The sequence below is a fragment of the Panthera tigris genome, chromosome B4 (genome assembly GCF_018350195.1).
Source record: "Panthera tigris isolate Pti1 chromosome B4, P.tigris_Pti1_mat1.1, whole genome shotgun sequence".
NCBI classification, from domain to species: domain Eukaryota; kingdom Metazoa; phylum Chordata; class Mammalia; order Carnivora; family Felidae; genus Panthera; species Panthera tigris.
The window spans coordinates 114,707,232-114,726,609 of record NC_056666.1 but is presented as its reverse complement, the minus strand read 5'-3'; the positions used below and the strand labels follow the sequence as shown (position 1 = coordinate 114,726,609).

The 19,378-nt window shown below is 38.4% G+C and overlaps 1 protein-coding gene and 1 pseudogene across 3 annotated transcripts in view; one reads left to right on the top strand and one right to left on the bottom strand.

Moving 5' to 3' along the window:
* Positions 1-2,188: 2,188 nt before the first annotated feature.
* LOC102954838 lies at positions 2,189-3,763 on the bottom strand (annotated as a pseudogene).
* A 4,364-nt stretch (positions 3,764-8,127) lies between these two features.
* CEP83 (centrosomal protein 83) overlaps positions 8,128-19,378 on the top strand; it is a 120,357-nt gene continuing 109,106 nt past the window's right edge. For all 3 annotated transcript variants that reach the window (XM_007085624.3, XM_042992900.1, XM_042992899.1), the window contains exon 1: positions 8,128-8,525. The gene's annotated coding sequence lies outside the window, so the exon portion shown is untranslated. The remainder of the gene's footprint in view (positions 8,526-19,378) is intronic.

The following is a 19,378-nucleotide window of genomic DNA, read 5'->3' as shown; positions in this document are numbered from 1 at the left end:
GTGGTCTTGTAAAGCTGTGCAACTTCATCACTATCTAATTTCAAAATATTTTCATCACTCCAAATATAAACCTTGTTTTCACTAACAGTTACTTCCCCCCTTGTCCCCATTCCAAGCCCCTGTCTACTACTAATCTATTTTCTTACTCCCCATGGATTTGCTTATTCTGGACATTTCATATAAATGGAATCATACAATATGTAGCTTTCACTTAGCATATAACGTGTTCAAGGTTCATCCAGGTGGTAGCTTGAATCAGTACTCCATTTTTATGGCTGAGTAATATTCCATTGCATAGATATACTACATTTTGTTTATTCATTCATCAGCTAATGGGTTTTTGGTTGTTTCTACCTTTTGATTATTATGAATAGTGTTGCTATGAATATTTGTATACAAATTTTTGTATGGCTGTGTTTCAAATTCACTAGGAGTGGAATTGCTAGGTCACATGGTGACTCTATGTTTTAATCTCTTGAGGAACTGCCAACCTATTCCCAAAGCACCATTTTACATTCCCACCACTAGGGTATGAGGGTTCCTATTTCTCCACATTTTCACTAATGCTTGTTATTGTCCATCTTTTTTATTATTGCCATCCTAGTGGGTGTAAAATGGTACTCATCATGGTTTTTATATTTCCCTAATGACAAATGATATTGATCATCTTCTCATGTGCTTATTGGCTATTTGGACATCTTCTTTGGAGAAACCCCTATTCAAATCCTTTGTCCATTTTTATTAGCTTGTCTTTTTATTGTTGGTTGTAAGAGTTCTTTATATATTTTGAATACAAGTCCTTATCAGATATGATCTTCAAATATTTCCCCCCATTCTGTAGGTTGTCTCTTCACTTTTTTTCTTCCATATTCTTCAGCTGTATTCTATATCAATTACCATGGAGGATGAAACCTGATTGTGAACAGATTGAAAGAAAAAAATATACAAGTTTAAAAAAAAGTTTTTATTTAAGTAATCTCTATACCCAACATGGGGCTTGAATTCACAACCCTGAGATGAACAGTCACATACTCTTCCAATGGAGCCAGGCAGGTGCCCCCAAAATATACAATTTCACACAATATCCAGCCATCAACTTGGATAGGTTTACAGGTACAATATGATACAGAATATGATGAAGGAAACAGCCTGCTAAGGCTTTAGAGCATGGAGGGCTCAGGAAGAACATCATCGCTCAGGTTAACAAAATCCAAGTGCTTTGAAAAACCAACTGCAGGCCATTCTCAGATGTCTTTCATTTCAGGGATGAGTTCTGATGCGGAGTGTTGTGATTCTGTACATTTCTGGCTGCTCACTAGCCCTTTCTCTTTGTGGGTAAACTGTTCTTTCTTCTTTAAGGTTCTTCTGCACAGCCTCCTGCGCAGGCTGCAGGATGAAAGAAGCAAGGTAGGGGAGAGGCAGGACCACAGCAGGATCAGGACACATTCTGCTGCTAACCCCACAGGGGAGGGACTAAGATAGCTGTTTTCCTGACCACACAGCCTGGCCTAAGTGGGCAGCCTGTCTCCGGCCTCCACCTTCTATCTGTAGTGCCTGTTAGCCTTGCCAGACTTCCCCTGCCTTAAGGTGAGTTCACCTTAAAGGCTGAATGTAAAAGTGCAAGTCTGGGGCCTAAGCCACCAGCACCCACAGGGCCTCTGAGTTAGAGGTCTGGTCCCAGAAGGAGGCTGCCACTGTACTCTGGAAACCATAGTAGTGAGGAATGTGGACCACTGTTCCAGAAAAGCTGGAAATCCAGATTTATATATAAGCTCTCAATTCCAAAAGGTTGCAATTTATTCATGTTCTGACAAAAACATTTTCAGGAGTAATGCAAGTAGGTAAAAATAAGAGCAAAGTAGGCAGACTGTGGACTGTGGCCCCACAACAGGCCCCTGCAGCCTGCCTGCCTCCTGTCTTCATTTCCACATCAAATCTCTCCGAGACACACGAATCTGAACTTCTGGCGGGGTGGGGGGAGGTCTTAGCTCTTCACAGGACGTTTTTTGGACTTTTTTTTTAAGCCTAAAAGATAGTAGTGTGTCTTCATTCTTGTTCTTTGGGATATTTTCAGTCTTTTTTTTTTTTTTTTTTTTTTTGAGAGAGCAAGAGAGTGAGAGAGAGCCTTAACCAGGCTCCAAGCCCAGCACAGAGCCTGAGCTCATGACTGTGAGATCATGACCTGAGGTGAAATCAAAAAGTCAAACGCATAACCAACTGAGCTACACAGGTGCCCCTATTTTTCAGTCTTAAGACAAAAGGATACTTCAATTGGGGCAGTCCTTGTTTCATGTTAAAATATTGCACTCGCACACATATTACAAAGATAGCACCAAATCAAACTGCGTGAGGGAGTCACAAACAAATATAGGGTAGAGAATTCTGAAAAACTGATGTAATAACTGAGAAGCCGAGCAGTTTTCCTCTAGTGTCTCTGATGCCCACACTCAGTTGCTCCTCCCTCCTTGGGCAACTGACAGGGCCTGCTTCCCAGCCTTCTCCACCTTGACCACTTGATGTCTCAGCTGATGGCAGGGAGCCCTGGCCTTGGCACACAGTGTGCAGGGCTTCCTGGATTCTGGGGGAGTTGGCCCTGTTCAGCCACTCCTGGTACAGCTGCTGCATGTGGGCGCTCGTCTGGGGGGCTGCATGGGGATGTCAGCATAGAAGCCTTTCATGTGCCACGGCAGTGCCTTCTCTGTATGCCCATCCTCGGTCTGGGCTTAGCCTCTGCTGTTTAAACACCCCCTGGTCCATGTGAGCACTTCCACAAAGTGGTATGGGAGCTTGCTCTTCTTAAGTTTGAGAACCATATTCTGGATGTTTTGAAAGCAGCAAAGCATAACAGAACCTCCCCATTCTTTTCAAGGGTGACCTCCTGGAAGTCTTTGTTCCTCAGGGTGCAGCAGGTGTCCTCCCCATGTTGTCAAACAGCTGCTTGGCTGCGTGTCTGAAGATGAGCACCAGGTACCCATTGGAGCTGGGCCCATCACAGTGCCTCACCTTCTCCTCCTTCAGGCGTCGGTGTCCATGGCAGCATCTTTTCACCAAGGGGTCACTTTGCTCCATCATCTGAACAATTTCGCCTGAGGTTAATACTCAGTGAGCACCCTGGGAACCAAGTGAAGCCATAGGAAAATCTTCTTGAAGGGTCTCCGGTTTCTTATCTTTGCAAGGGGCCACAATTATGTGAAAAATCTTGTCTGGGGACAGGTTCTGCCATCTGGCGAAGTAATCCTTCACCAGGGAGCCCATGATCTGTTGAGGAGACTTGGTGGTGCAGAGGTGGGAGGGGTGGTGACAGCAAGTGCTCTGAGTATGGGACCCAGCTGGGATTGGTGGAGGTGAGCCTGGGTAATGCCAGCTCTTCCTCACTGTGCTGGTGGTGTTGAGGCAGATTCTTTCTGACTCTCCAGGATGCTGAACTCCATAGCAGTTGTTGTATCAAAGACAGTGCACCCCAAGACTTTTGAGGAAGCCATGGAATCTTCTAGATGTATCAGTCACACTGAGGCAGAATTTAGCAGCAAAATAAAGCAGAGACTGAGGACACACTGACCCTGCCAGCACCTTGTACTGTGAGGTATCACATTTCTTATTAAGTTTCAGAATTCAAAAGAAGTCCTTGGTGTTCTGTTGGGAAACCTGGATCCCTTCTTCCAGTCACGCAACTGTCACATATCAGGCAGTTACTCAGAAAGATTTTGGCATCAGCCAACTTACAGAATTCTCCCTTCTTCCACGTGCAGTGCTCACACTTCATCTGGAGCAGAGCAGGTGAGGGGCCAGGGCTCGGCCTGAGAGGAACACCAGGAGATGCTGTCTTTTCACTTTCATAGTCTTCTTTGAAGCACAAAAATTTTTAATTTTGATAAAGTACAATTTACCTGTTTCCCCCCTGCCCCCTTTGGTGTTTGTGTTTTTGGTGTCACATCTGAGAAACCATTTCCTAATCCAATGTCATTAAGATTTATGGCTGTTTTTTTCTGAGTTTTAGTTTTAGCTCTTGCATTTAGATCTTTGATTCGTCTTAACATTTGCATATATATATAGGAGTCCAAGTTCATTCTTTTCCATGTGAATTTCCAGTTTTCCCAAAATCATTTTTTGAAAAGACTCTTCTTTCCTCTATTGAATTGTCTTGGCACCTTTGTCAAAAGTCAATTGACCATAAATGTAAAGGTGTATTTCTGGACTCTGAATTATAGCTCACTGATCTATATATCTACATCTACATATCTATGTTTTTGGCATTAGAGTTATATTGATTACTGTAGTTTTGTTGTAAGTTTTGAAATCAGGAAGCACAACTCTTTCCAATCTTGATGCATTTTGTTATTGTTTTATTACATTGATTAGGACCTTCAACATAACCCTGAATAGAAGTGGTGACAGCACACATTCTTGTCTTCTGTTACTCCTGACCTTAGGGGAAAAAGATTTAGTGTTTCACTATTACATTTTTCAAAGATGATTGTTTTATTGAGAAAGTTCCTTTCTATACTTAACTTGCTGAAGGTTTTTGACATGAATGGATTTTGAATTTTGTCAGATGCTTTTTCTGGATCTACTGAGACTATCATTTTGTTTTTCTCTTTCATTCTATTAATGCGGTGAACTACACTAACTTTTCAATGTTTAACTTCACCTTCCTTGGCCATGGCATCTTATCCTTTATACTGCAAGGTTTAATTTGCAATATTTCATTAAGAATTTAAAAATCTATATTCACGAGGGGTATTGGTTTGTAATTTTCTTGTAAAATTTCCTGGTCAAGTTTTGATATCAGGATTATATTGGCTTCATAAAATGAGTTTCAAAGTGTTCATTCCTGCTCTGCTGTCTGAAATGTATAGGATTAATACTTTTATCTTCTTTAAAAGTCTGATAAAATTTACTAGAGTAGCCATCTGGCTCTGGAGTTTTCCTTGTAGGAAAGTTTTGATTAGAAATTACATTTCTTGGGGCGCCTGGGTGGCGCAGTCGGTTAAGCGTCCGACTTCAGCCAGGTCACGATCTCGCGGTCCGTGAGTTCGAGCCCCGCGTCAGGCTCTGGGCTGATGGCTCGGAGCCTGGAGCCTGTTTCCGATTCTGTGTCTCCCTCTCTCTCTGCCCCTCCCCCGTTCATGCTCTGTCTCTCTCTGTCCCAAAAATAAATAAAACATGTTAAAAAAAAAAAATTAAAAAAAAAAAAAAAGAAATTACATTTCTTTAATAGATATTGGGCCATTTAGCTTTTCTTTTTCTTCTTGTGTCAGTTTTTTTTTTTTTGTATTTTTCAGGAATTTGTCCATTTCACCTAAGTTGTCAAATTTATTGAAACTATCCCTTTAATATATGTATAATTCATTAGCATTATGACTACATTAAACTTAGATTTTCTGTGTACAAAATAAAGTAGATGACACATACCGAATTGGGAAAATAAATATATAAATGTGGCAGAAAAGGGTATATATTGTAGGAACAATCTATGAAAGAAGAGGGAACTACAATTCAGTGTGACAAATACCATGAGAGGTACACAGAGAACACATAGGAAGAATACCCAGGCCTAAAAATTTAGGAAGTCAGAATCATGATGTCCAAGTGATGAGTTATTTAACTTGGGATAAATAAATCTAATCAAATTCACAGACACTTAAAAGCTGAGAATTTAGATCCCAAATATAATTACTTCACATTGGTCATCTATCTATGAGCATCTCTACAGTCAACTGGATCCCCTTTTACTGGCATATCCTTAATTAAAAATAAGTTTGTGTGTGTGTGTGTGTGTGTGTGTGTGTGTGTAAAAATGGTAAATACATTATAAAAAATTCAAACAAGATAGAAAAGTCCAAAATACAAAATAGAAACCTCTTGCATTTTGGCCAACATCCTTCCAGATCTTTTTGCATCCTTATATCCACATATATCCACATACATATTCATGTCAAAATGACACTGTTCCTGCTAATTTATATTGTTTTATTACAGGGGGGAACCTATATGCTATGAACATATTTTCATGTAAATATTTATAACATTGTTTTTAATGGCTTAATTAATTCCATTGTGCACATGCACTGTAATTTAACTAGAGTCCTAGTGATGGCATTTATGTTGTTTCTAAAACAACTATTACAAAAAAGGGAGTAAGGAACATCTGTATGAATGTTTTGTTTTTGTTATTGTCTTTAGAACGAACTGACTAGGAAATGAGATTTCGGGGCAAAGGCTAATGAAATTTTGGTAAATAAGACTGTCCCAATTTCAATTTTAACACCAATAGTACACAATATAGTTAAATGTAACCCCATATCCCTATGTACCCTGATGGACAAAAAGGATCTGTTTGGAATGTTGGACATCTTTTCATTTGTTAATTAGAAGTTTCTTTTTCTTGGTTTAAAAATGTCCTATTGATTTCCTTTGCTAATTTTATTTATTGTGGTGTTTTTAAAGTTGATATTCAATGAACTGTTTGTATATTAGGAATATTTTTCCTTTTCCCACATGATACAAATTTATTTTCCATTTGTTCATTAATTGTATATAGACTATTACAATCTTTATGAGTTTAATTTTTACCAATTTTTTTCTGTTATGGTTTCTGGTTCTTGTGTTATACTTAGCAAAGGTCTTTCTCAGCTCAAGATGAAAAAGATTCACCTTAATTTTCTTGTAGTATTTTTATGGCTTCACTCTGTACATTTAAGTTTTTGATTCATCTGGTATTTATTTGACAAAGGAGACATATAAAAAGCCTGTCTCCAGTGGTTCTTTATTTCTCAGATAATCTTTTTCCTCACTTAGCAGTGATTTGTAGCATATAGTTTACTGATTACCAGCAAGACTTCTGGAGTCCAGACTTCCTGGCTTCAACAGTAACGGCTCTGGGTTATATTATAAAATCGAGATAATAATTGCAGCTATCTTAGCGTTCAACTGTAGAACTTGAAAGTGTTCTGGTACTTGACACCTAAATGCTCGGCGAATGTGAGCTACTATTATTAAATACTCGTATATGCATAGCAGTTTGTTTCTGGATTCCATATCCTGTTCGCTGATATTATCGATAAACCACATTTTTCTGATCCATATGTTGACACTCCATGACCCAACTCAGTGTCCCATCTAGTGGCTCCTCTTTACTCATTTCAACAAAAAAGGTCCTCATCTCAGTTGTCTTTCTAATCATGACTAGAGCCCGAAAATGTTGCCCTTGACGGTAAAAATAGGCTGTGCTTCACAATGCAGTGAGAACCGAAACCCCAAACCAAGGGAGAGTGCCTATTTCTTCTACCACGTATTCTTAAAGGCTGAAACCCTACCTCATTTTCAGCCATTGGCATATAACTGACGCTCTCAAAAACTAGTACCTTCTCTTCCAACTCTAGTTTACAACCTTAAGGCAAATGGTTCACAATATTACCCCCGTGGGTCCTGACTTGACGAGACTAGGTGAGATCTGGAGGAGAACGCGAGGGGCGGGAAAGGATTCACCCCCGCCCCCCGGCCCTGGTCCTGGTCCTGGTCCTGACCTGGCCATTGCCTCCTGGCAAGCTGAGCCCTCTTGGCAAGCTGAGCCGACTCCCCCCTCCGGGGCTGACGCCCCAAGACTGACATTGCAGGCAGGCGACTCCTGTCCCCATTAAATCTACACAATCAGGGACGAAGGCAGGAGGACGTGGCAGCAGAACCTCATTGGAGCCCTCAAAGAGGCAAGAGTGTAAGAACCCGCAGAAGGAAGGAGTAGCGACAAAAGGGGAAGACCCCCCCCCCCCCCCCCCCAGACATGGCATAGCGAGGAGGCAAGGGAGATCGGCTTCGCGCTCAACCGCGCACTTCACTCTGGCTCAATGAAGCAAGTGCCCGGTCTCGGATTTTCGGTTCCCTTCGGCTCACGGGATCTCCGCGTCCCCGCCAGCGGCGTATCGTAGCGCCGCCTCGCCCCCGGCATTCCCGCCGTCGACCGCAGCCGCTCCCGCCTCGGCTCCGCTTGCCTCCTCCCTCTAACGGCCGCTAGCTGCGGCCGACGTCTGCGGCGTCGGTGACGTCGGCGTAGGGGCGGGACTTCCTGCTTCGCGCGCTCTTAGGTCTCGGGACCCGCTCGGCTCCGCTGGGCTTGAGGGGAGGCGGGTGGTGGGCGGAGGGTGGTGTTTCCGCGGGTCGGCGGCTACTGGGCTGCCCAGCCGTCCGCAGAAAGCCCGTCCGCCGAGGTGGAGCGAAGCTTTTCTCCGCCGCCGCCCTCTCCGCCCTCGGAGCTCTCCCAGGATACCTCAGATTTCCCTGGAGTCCGGAGCTCTAGGGGCGCGCTCGGCCCTCCTTTTCCTTTTCAGCCTGCGCCGCGAGCGGCTGCCGGCCTGGCCAGCACCTCGCGTGTGGGACCTCATCCCTTAGCCTCAATGCCCGTGCGAGAAGAGTTGAGTGGGTGCCGGTGGTTGGAGCTGTGCAGGTGTCCCCCGGTGGCAAGTGTGGCCACAGCACCGGGCGCTATTAAGTTTTATGCGCGCACGTTGCAAGGACTGTGTGTGAGTCTGGTACGTAACCTCGTTTTATGGGGACGCTGTGTTGTCCGTAGTTTTGGAATACTCCCTTTTTCTTCACAACTTGCCCTTGAGTTTTTGTTGTTACTGCTTTTCCTGTAAAGCAATTGGAGCGGGTGTTGTCGGCTGTGAGACATGTTCTGTACCAATTAAGTGCACGTGAAACTCTTAATGGAGCTTTTGAAAACGGTTCTTTTTCTAAAAAGTTCATTTAAGTTATCTTTACACCCAAGGCGGGTGTGGAACTCACGACTCGGAGATCGAGAGTAGCATGCTCCCCCGGTACCTGTTCTGTACCAGTTAAGTGCACGTGAAACTCTTTATGGAGCTTTTGAAAAAAATTCTTTTTCTAAAAGTTCATTTAAGTGATCTTTACACCCAAGGGGGGGTGTGTGTGGAACTTACGACCAGAGATCAAGAGTAGCATGCTTCCCCCCCCCCCCCCCCCCCCACCTCGCTGAGCCAGCCAGGCGCCCCTTTATGGAGCTCTTTGATGCACCCCAGAGTGGTGCTTGTGTAGCCAGTTTACTAACTGGCTGCAGATTGTGGTAGCCCCACTTTAATTTGTTACGGAAAAACTATGTTACCATTTTCTGTGACCCTGCAGACCATTTTAATAGCGATGTTTGGCAACCCCTTCAGAGATAACTAGACTACGTAAATGAATGCGGGGCTTAAATGAACATTGTGATAAATAAATCCTTACTGTGCAGCTTTTGCCCATGATACATGGGCACCTAGCTTTTAAAAATGCCCACTGCCACGTATGTTTAAAGCCTTAAGTTAGGTTATTATGAAGCTGTTTCAGTAACAGCTCAAAGATGTCTAGAATGGCAAGAAACTTGTTCTTAATTTCTTGTATATACTATAGTTGATAGTGTTTAGCCTGAGCACAGAGTACTTGCGTGGATCTAAAACTGAGTAGGTCGTTAAAGCAGTGCTTCTGTTACCAAGCAACATCTCTGTAAACAAGTCTAATATTCAACTAGAATATAATTAAACGTGTCTATCCTACAATTATCTGGATTCAGAATTGTGTAAATTCATGGGTTTAGCCTGTAGGTGGTTACAGTTAATATACACCTTCCGTACTGAGGTTTGATTTCAAACTCATTTTGTGTGGAATTACTAGAATGTTTTGAATTTCGGTGTCATGCAGGACTCTCCAGAGACTTGCACATGGATTTGAGTTATCCTTTGGTTATTTAGGACGGTGCATGTCTGGTAGTTCCTTTATTCAGAACATTTTCTTTTCTGACCAGATGAAGTGTGCAGGTTATATTCAGGAATTTAAAACAAAAAAGGATAATAGCAGCTTATTTGTAGATTGAAACACTCTTCACAAGTGGTTTTTAAGCCTTGGTTAAGCCAGTAACCTCACTCTTTCAACACCTGTTGAACCTTTAATGGTAGAATTGGCATGACTGTATGACAGGTAGTTTACAGAGCACTTTTTCATGATTCTTTTGAGTGCTGTAACCTTTTAAGTATGTAAGAAAGGACCGGAGAACATTTGAGGCGCTATGAGACTGAATGACTTCTTTGGAAACAAACTATTGGTAATGGAAGTTGGAACTTGGGAATGGGAAGTTTAATGTTTTCTGTACATGTCCTTTATTAGATTGAGTAAGTTCCCTTTTGTTCCTAGTTTGTTGAGTTTTTAATCATGAATGGGTATTGGATTTTGTTGGAATTTTTCCGCCCGGCATCCAATGAGATGATCATATAGATTTTGTCCTTTATTCTTTTAATATGGTATCTTACATCAATTGATTCTCAGAGGTTAACTCAATCCTGTATTCCAGGGATTAGTTTCAGTTAGTCATGCTGTATAATTTTATATATGTTGCTAAATTTGGCTTTCCTAAATTCTGTCAAGGAATTTTGTGTTTATATTCATGAAGGATATTAGTCTGTTGGTTTCTTGTGGTGCCTTTGTCCAACTTTGTTATCAGGGCAACACTGGCCTCATTGAAGGAGTTGCATGATGTTTTCCCCTCTTTTTTTTCTGAAATAGTTTCCAAAGGATTGCTATTACTTCTTTAACTATTTGATAGCATTCACCAATGAAGCTGTGTGGGCTTGGGCTTTTCTTTGTGGGAAGATTTTACTCTTTGTGGGAAGATTAGATTACTAATTCAATTTCCTCACTTGTTATATTAGTTCCATTTGGATTTTGTTTCTTTTTGAGTTTTGATAACGTGTGTTGTTAGACATTAGTCCGTTTCATAGTGTTTAATTTGTTGATACAAAGTTCATATTTTTTAGTCTTTTAAGACACTGTAAGGTTGGTGATGATCTGTTTTTCATTCTTTATTTTGGTAATTTGTATCGTTTCTCTGTTTTCTGATAAATCTAGCCTAAGTATGTCAGTTTTGTTGATTTTTTAAAAAAGTTTGTTTATTTTTGAGAGAGAGAGAAAATGCACATGAGCAAGCAGGGGAGAGGTAGAAAGAGAGTGAGATAGAACCCAAGCAGGCTCTAAGCTGTCAGCATAGAGCCTGACATGGGGCTCAAACCCATGAACCGTGAGGTCATGACCTGAGCAAAAATCAAGAGTCAGACACTTAACCGACTGAGCCACCCAGGTGCCCCAGTTTTTGCTGATCTTTTTAAAGAACCAGCTTTTGGGGCACCTGGGTGGCTCGGTTGTTTAAGCAACTGACTTTGGCTCAGGTCATGGTCTCGCAGTTTGTGGGTTTAAGCTCTGCTTTGGGCTCTGTGCTGACAGCTCAGATCCTGGTGCCTGCTTCAGATTCTGTTTCTCTCTCTCTCAAATAAATAAACATTAATTTTTTTTTTTTTTAAAGAACCAGCTTTTTATTTAATTATTTATTTATTTTCTGCTTCATTGATTTCTACTCTAACATTTTCCTCCCTTTGTTCTGCTTGCTTTAGGCTTAGTGTACTTCCCCACCCCCCTCCCGCCCCTGCCTTATTACCTAAGGTGGAAGCTTAGATTATTGATTTGTGACCTGTTTTCTTTTCTGATGGATGTTTAAAGCTATACATTTCCCTCTGAGCACTGCTTTAACTACATTCCATACATTTTGATATGCTGTTTTTGTTTTCATTCAATTCAAATATGTTTAAATTTTCCTTGTGATTTATTTGACCCATGGGTTATTTAGAAATTTGTTGTTGAATTTACCAATATTTTCAGAGTATTCCCAGATTTCTCTCTGTTGTGGATCTCTGATTCTCTTGTGGTCAAATAATGTACTTTTCATGATTTCAGTATTTTTAAATTCACTGAGACTTGTTTTGTGGCCCAGCATATGGCTTATTGGAATGTTTTATGTGTGTTTGAAAGGAATATGTATTCTGCAGTTTAGAGGTGGAGTGTTCTGTCAGTTATATCAAATTCATTGATAGTGTTTGTCAAGTCCTCAATATCCTTGCAGATTTTCTATCTTGTATCATTATACTGTACAACTATTTTTGTTGTATTCTCTATTTCTCTTTTTAATTTTCCTTTTTTGCTTCCATGTATTTCGGGGTTTTATTGTTAGATGTATATAATTATTATGTTTTTCTGACGCAGTGACTTTTGTCATTAAGAAATAGTCTTCTTTGTCTTCAATAGTATTACTTGTTTTAAATTATATTTTGTCATTTTAGTTCTATAGCTACTCTAGTTTTATTAGTATATTATTTTTATATCCTTTAATTTTAACATTTTTATGTCTTTGAATCTAAGATATATCTCTTAAAGACAGCATACATTTGGGTCTTGTTTTTTGTTTTTGTTTTTATTTACATTCAGTCTTATATTCTCTGCCTTTTGAATGGGGGTATTTAGTCCATTCACATTTAATATAATTGTTGATTTTGTTGGATTTATGTCTGCTATTTTGTTATTTTTTGCGTGTCTTCTGTTTCTTCTCTTTTCCTCCTTTACTGACTTTGTGTTAATTTTTAGTGAACCGTTTTAATTATTTTGTTCATTTCTTTCAGTATGTTATTTACATATTGGTTGCTCTAGGGGTAATAATAATACATTTTAACTTATAGTCTCCTTCAGAATGATACTAAATTAATTCTGGTAAATTATGGAAACTTCGATATATCTCTTTTCCCTCTTTGTTCTATTATTGTCATACATACTACAGTTATGCATATTATAAACCCAGCCAAATACTACCTTAATTATTGCTTTATATAATCTTATTTTTTTAAGGGAAGTAAAGAAAAGTAATGAGAACAATTACATGTCTAGAATCTTTTGTATTTACCTATATAATTATATTTTCTGCACGCTTTATTTTTTTTCCTGTGGATTTGTTACTTTCTGGAGTAACTTCTTTTCAGCATGGAGGTCTTCCTTTAGTATTTCTCCTAAGGCATGTTGGACAGCAACAGATTCTCTTAAGACTTTATCTTGATTTCACTGATTTCAGTGTCGTTTTTGAAGGATGGTTTTGCTGAATACAGAATTCTTAGTTGAGAGCTTTTTTGTTTCTTTAAATTCCATGGTTTCTTTTCCTGGCCTCATCATTTCTGATGGGATGCCAGCTGTTAATCATACCATTGTTCCCTTGTACATGATGAGTCATTTTTCTCTTGCTCCTTTTAGGTTTTTTTTTTTTTTTTTTTTTTTTTTTTTTTTTTTTTTTTTTTTTTTTTGGTGCTCTGTCAGCATTTTGACTGTGGTGTGTCTTGGTGCTGATCTATTTGTGTTGGTTCTTGGATAGATAAATTAATGTTTTTCTTCAAATTTGGAAATTTGTAGCCATTATTTCTTAACTCCACCCCCCCCGTTGCTCTTTCCTCTTCTGGAACTCTTATTATATATATGTTATGCTTTACATTGTTGTGCAGAATCTGACATTCTGTTCATTTCTCTTTATTTTTTCTTTCTGTTCTTCAGAGTGGGTACTTCTTTGTTGATCTTCAGGTTCATTTCTTCCGTCTTCTGTCATCTCAAGTCTGATGTTGAGCCCCTCCAATGAGTTTATTTCAGTAATTCTACTTTTCAACACGAGAATTTCCATTTTTAAAAGCAATTTTTGTCTCTATTTTCAGCCATCTGAGTCATTGCCATCATACTTTCATTGAGTTTTTTAAAGATGCTTTCCTTTTAGTTCTCTGAACATATTTATTATAGCTCATTTGAGGTTTCTGTTTGCCAAATCCAGTATTAGGAGACACCCAGAGACATCTTCTGTTTGATGTTTTTCTTCTTGAGAAAGGGTCACAGTTTTTTTTTTTTTTTTTCTTGTATTCTAATTTTTTGTTGAATACTGGGCATTTTAGATAATGTTTTGAAGCAACTCTATATTTTGGCTTTTCTTTTGGAGGCTGATTTTTTTTCTGTTTGTTTAGTAACTTGCCTGGTCTAAATTTGTAAAGTCTGTTTCCCCTATATTAGGTTGTTATGACATCTGCTGGTTTTATTGATTTTTTTTTTTTTCAACCTCACTTTCTGTGTCTGCATACATTAGTGTTCAGCCAAGGATTGGTCAAAAGTTGTGTTCAGTTTGAACTAATACAGCTGTGCCTGATACTAATATGGCTAGTACTGCTGATGATTTATAGGATTATGAGGGAGTACATTCAGACACAGGTCATTTTTAAGTTTGCCCTGGCTTTTACTTTGCACCAGCCTCTCTTGCCATGTGCATGAGGATAGATAGCTCCGCTGGCCAAGGATGTGTGAGTGGCATGGACCTCCTTCAGTCTGTAGTCCACAGTTTTATTTTAACCTGCATTCATAAATAGTTTATCAAGCCCCTCCAAGGCTGTCTAAACTTCCAGAACTCCTGTAAAATCCTCAGCTAGTATGCCAGTTTGTTGCTTGCCGCATAGAGTCCTGCAGCCTCAGGCTCCAGGTGCCATTGGCCCTCACTGTTAACTTACCACAGAAGTCTCCACTTCAACTGACAGTGTAGCAGATCAACAGATTAAGCTCCAGTAGTGGTGGTGAACCTTCTGCCTCATAGCTTGTTAAACTCCTGTAAGTGACAGAGGTGGGAGGAGATGGGAGTAGCCAAAGGTAAGAATGCTGTAAACTCATGTTCTTCTTATCCAGAGTTTAGTTGTTTTCACGAATAAACACTTTTCAGTTTGATGAATGCTTTTGATTGAATTCCAAATCACTAAAATGGTTATTTGGCGGTTTTGTGAAGAGGATGTATCAGCCTGCTCATTTCCTCATATGGTTTTTTGCTTCTGTGTGGAACTCTTACTTCTTTAATATCACTCATACTTGATCCATACTTCTTTAATATCACTCATAATCCTTTGCACAATAGTAGGCATTTATTTGTCCTCTAAATGTACTCGTTGACTTAAATTCCGTGATTTTCCTTTAGCACCAAATTATAAAGCATTTGGGGTTTTGGAACCCCGAGACCTATGCAGTTTCTTGCTTTTCCTGTCCTTTTGATAAGTGGAAAAACTGCTTACTATTCATTCAACAAGTGTTCATTGATTACCTGCCATGTTCCAGCTATTATGCAAGGTTTTGGGGGTATTAAGATGACTCCGACATAATCTCTGATCTCAGGGAGGTTTTTGTCTAGTGCAGGCGATTGGAATACAAATAGCTGATTATAATATAGTGAAGTGAATAAATTGATATGGATAAATACATGGCATTATGGAGGACCCACAATGACAGTTAACTCAATGGATTAGAGGAAAAGAAAAAGGGAAGCATCTAGGAAAGCCTTTCAGAAGGAAGTAGTGACTGAGTTGAATATAAAAATGAATGAAAGGTGAGATTAGGAGATTGCATTCCACAGAGGGATCCATGTGAGGTGAGCAAATGTATGGTGTGTTCAATGAACTATAAGCGATTTAGTTTTGTTAGGGTATAAGCACAAATCAGGGAGTTGTGAGCATGGAAGGGTAAAGAGGGTCCAGATTGTGAAAGGTTTTATATACTATATTAATAAGCTTGAATTAACCGTTATTGACCAATTTTGCAAAACTGTTGAGTGGGAAGCACTTCAGGATTCTGCCAAGATTTGATTTGAATGTTTTTTAACTACATCTTCAACTATTTTAAAAGGTACAGTAAAAGATAAATATATCCAAATGTGCTGTAAACTGGATTTAAAAATATTAGAGACCTCCAGCATATTAACTGATACGGAAATAAAGATCTGATATGTCTTCAGTATAAAATCTTCTGAATTAAAATTTTTATATTTAATAGACACAAGTAAAAGACCTAGTATGTTCTAAATATTGGAGATCTGTAAGATTTAGTTTGAAGGTATTTACTAGAACTGTTTGAATACTGCTGTTTTAGATTTGGTAGTTCTGTAGAGTATGGATTTGGGGCTGACAACAAGCAGTTGTCTCTGAATACATTTTTGAGTGTTGCATAAACTTACGTGGAAAGGCATGGAATTTCAGTAATTCTGGGTTATTTCTTGAAGTGGAGGCTTTAACTTCAAGCCTCATTTTCTTTTATATTTGGTCACTTTTTCTGATGTGCAAAGGGGAGACTTTTTTCCTCCTCCTTTGGTCATCAAGTAGACTTTGAGGTGTCCTTCTTTTTTTCAGTTGACATTTTCCATCTGGTTATAAATATATTTTATGTTGTAAAATAAGAAATGTGCAGGAAATGCACAGACATAATAAAATCACACCTATCACCCATAGGTCTTACTTAATATTTTACTGTTTATCTTCTCTGTTTTTTATGCATATATAGTTATGTAAATAGGCTTTTTACAAAATAAGGATTGTATACCAGAGTATTTTGTGGTCTGTGTTTTCTACTTATGTAACAAACATCTCCTGATGTTAAGTATTCTTTCATAACTTTTTCTCTTTTTTTTTAAAGAAAAATTTAACTGACATTTCGGCCTAGAATTTACTTTTAGGAAAGTTTTTTTCCTTATGGTTCACAATGTTTATTTTTAAAAACAGCTTTTTTAAATATAATTGATAAATAACAAATTGTACATTTTTAAAATTAAAGTTTTGATATATATATATGTATATGTATATATACCTGTGAAACTATCATCACAGTCAAGAATTAAATATATCTATTATCCCCAGAAATTTTCTTATGATCCTTCCCTTTTGCTCCTACCCCCTCCAACTGCTCACTCTTTCCTATTTCCAGGCAACCACTGTTATGCTTTCTGGCATTATGATTCGTTTGCATTTCCTGGAATTATATAAATGAAATAATATAAAATGCACTCTTTTTTGTCTAGATTTTTTTTCACTCAGCATAATTATTTTGAGATTCATTCATGGTAAATAACTCATATTTATTGAATATTGTATTCAATTGTATGGATATATCACAATTTGTTTATCCATTTACCTCTTAATGGACCTGTGTTTGAGTCTCACAAAAAAAGCTGCTATAAACATTTGTGTAGAAGTCTTTGTATAGACATGCTCTCATTTCTCCTGGGTGAATACTTAAAAATAAAATGGCTAGATTATATGGTAATGTTTGTCAGTTTCTTAAAAATTAAATGATTTCCTCAAATGATTTTCCTATTTTATATTTCCACCAGTTTATGAAACTTTCAGTTCTTCTACATTCATAGACAGTACTTTGTAATATTAGCCTTTTAAGTTTTAACCATTTTAATAGGTGTATAGTAGTATTACATTGTGTTCTTTTAAAAAAAACATTTTTTTAACGTTTATTTATTTATTTATTTATTTGAGAGAGAAAGAGATAGAGCTCCAGCAGGGGAGGGGCAGTGCAGAGCTTCTCTGCTAGTGGGGAGCCTGATATTGGGCTTAAACTCACAAACTGTGAGATCGTGGCCTGAGCTGAAATCAAGAGTCCGATGCTTGACTGAGCCACCCAGATGCCCCTATGTTGTGTTCTTAATTTGCATGCCATTAATAACTAATGATATTTAACATCTTTTCAAGTGTTTATTTAACCATTTGTGTGTCTTCTTGGCATGGTGTCTGCTCAAATCTTTCAGCCAGTTTTATGTTGTTAAATTGAGTTTTTTTTTTTTTTATGATTTAATTTTCAGAATTCTTTATGTATTTTGGATGCAAGTCCTTTATCAATATGATAGATATATGTTTATATGTATTATATATATATAATATGTTTTGATACATATATGTATAAATTATTCCTCCAGTCTTGTTTTCATTTCCGTTATGGTGTCTTTTAATTTTTTTTTAATGTTAATTTATTTTTGAGAGAGAGAGAGAGAGAGAGACAGCATGAGCGGGGGAGGGACAGAGAGAGAGGGAGTCACAGAATCCAAAGCAGGTTCTAGGCTCTGAGCTGTCAGCATGGAGCCTGATGCAGGGCTCCAACCAACTAGCTGGGAGACATGACCTAAGCCAAGGTCGAGTGCTTAACCATCTGAGCCACTCAGGAGCCCCCATTATGGTGTCTTTTAAATACAGAAGTTCTTTTGGTTTAAAATTAACTTGTTAATTTTAATAATAATTAACCAATTTAAAGAAATCTTTTACCTAACCCATGACTAAACTTTTCTTCTACATTTTCTTTAAGAGTTTTATAGTTTTATGTTTTGTGTTTATATATACATTATGAGTCAACTTTTGTGTATGGTGTGAGGTACAACTTAAAATTCATTTTTTGCATATGTCCCGGGACCACTTTTTGGAAAGAGTATCCTATCGATTGAACTGACTTTACATTTTTGTCAGTCAATTGGCCATATTTGTTTGAATCTGTTTCTGAACTTTACTCTCTTTTTAATGGATTTATGTGTCTGTGTTGACACTAATGCCACACAATTTTGATTTTTGTTGGATTTAGTAAGTTATGAAGTTAGGTAGTGCAGGTTCTCCAACATTTTTTTTTTTCCCAAAGTTGTTTTGGCTATTCCATGTCTTTTTGTTTCCATATAAATTTTAGAATTAGCTTGTTAATATCTATAAAGTCTGCTGGGCTTTTAAATGGCATTGCATTGAATTTGGGAGAAATTAACATCTTAGCAATATCTTAACAATGGGATTATTATCTGATCCATGAATATGGTATAACTTTCTATTAAACACACTTTTTAGAAAATAGCCTGTTTTCCATAATAAACAGCACTGTGATGTAAACACCATGAAGGCAGGGACCTAATTTTATCTTCCACTTCTACTTGGCCCTTGGTATGTACTCAATAAGTGTTTACTGAATGATAAATGAAAGCAGTCCTTGAACACAAATGTTGGTACACATCTCTGATTAGTTTCTTAGAATTAATTCCTACATGTGGAATTGCTAGGTCAAAGGTTATGTTCACTTTTTAAGGCTTTTGGTTACCAGACTGTCCCCAGAATTTTTTTTTCAGGCAGAAATATCTTGATGGATAACTGTTTAAGGCATGCATAATTGATTAGCAAACAGTGTTCTTGGTGACATCCTTTTTCATCTTTGAAATTACATTGTAAGCCTGTGGGAAAGTAGGATTCATATCACAGAAAATTTGTGGTTCACTTTTGTCATTAAGTTTATTGCAATTGGGAGTTATGAAAAGGACCCAAAAGGTAGAGGATTATTGTTTTTTTCTTTTTTATTATTTAAAAAAATTTTTAATGAATATAATTTATTGTCATGTTGGTTTACAAACAACACCCAGTGCTCATCCCAACAAGTGCCCTCCACAATGCCCATCACCCATATTCCCCTCTCCCCCACCCTCCCATCCACCCTCAGTTCTCTGTATTTAAGAGTCTCTTGTGGTTTGCCTCCCTCCCTCTCTGTTTGTACCTATTTTTTCCCCCTTCCCTTCCCCCATGGTCTTCTGTTAAGTTTCTCAAGATCCACATATGAGTGAAAACATATAATATCTGTACTTCTCTGACTTGTTTCACTCAGCATAATACCTCCAGTTCCATCCACGTTGCTGCAAATGGCATGATTTCATTCTTTC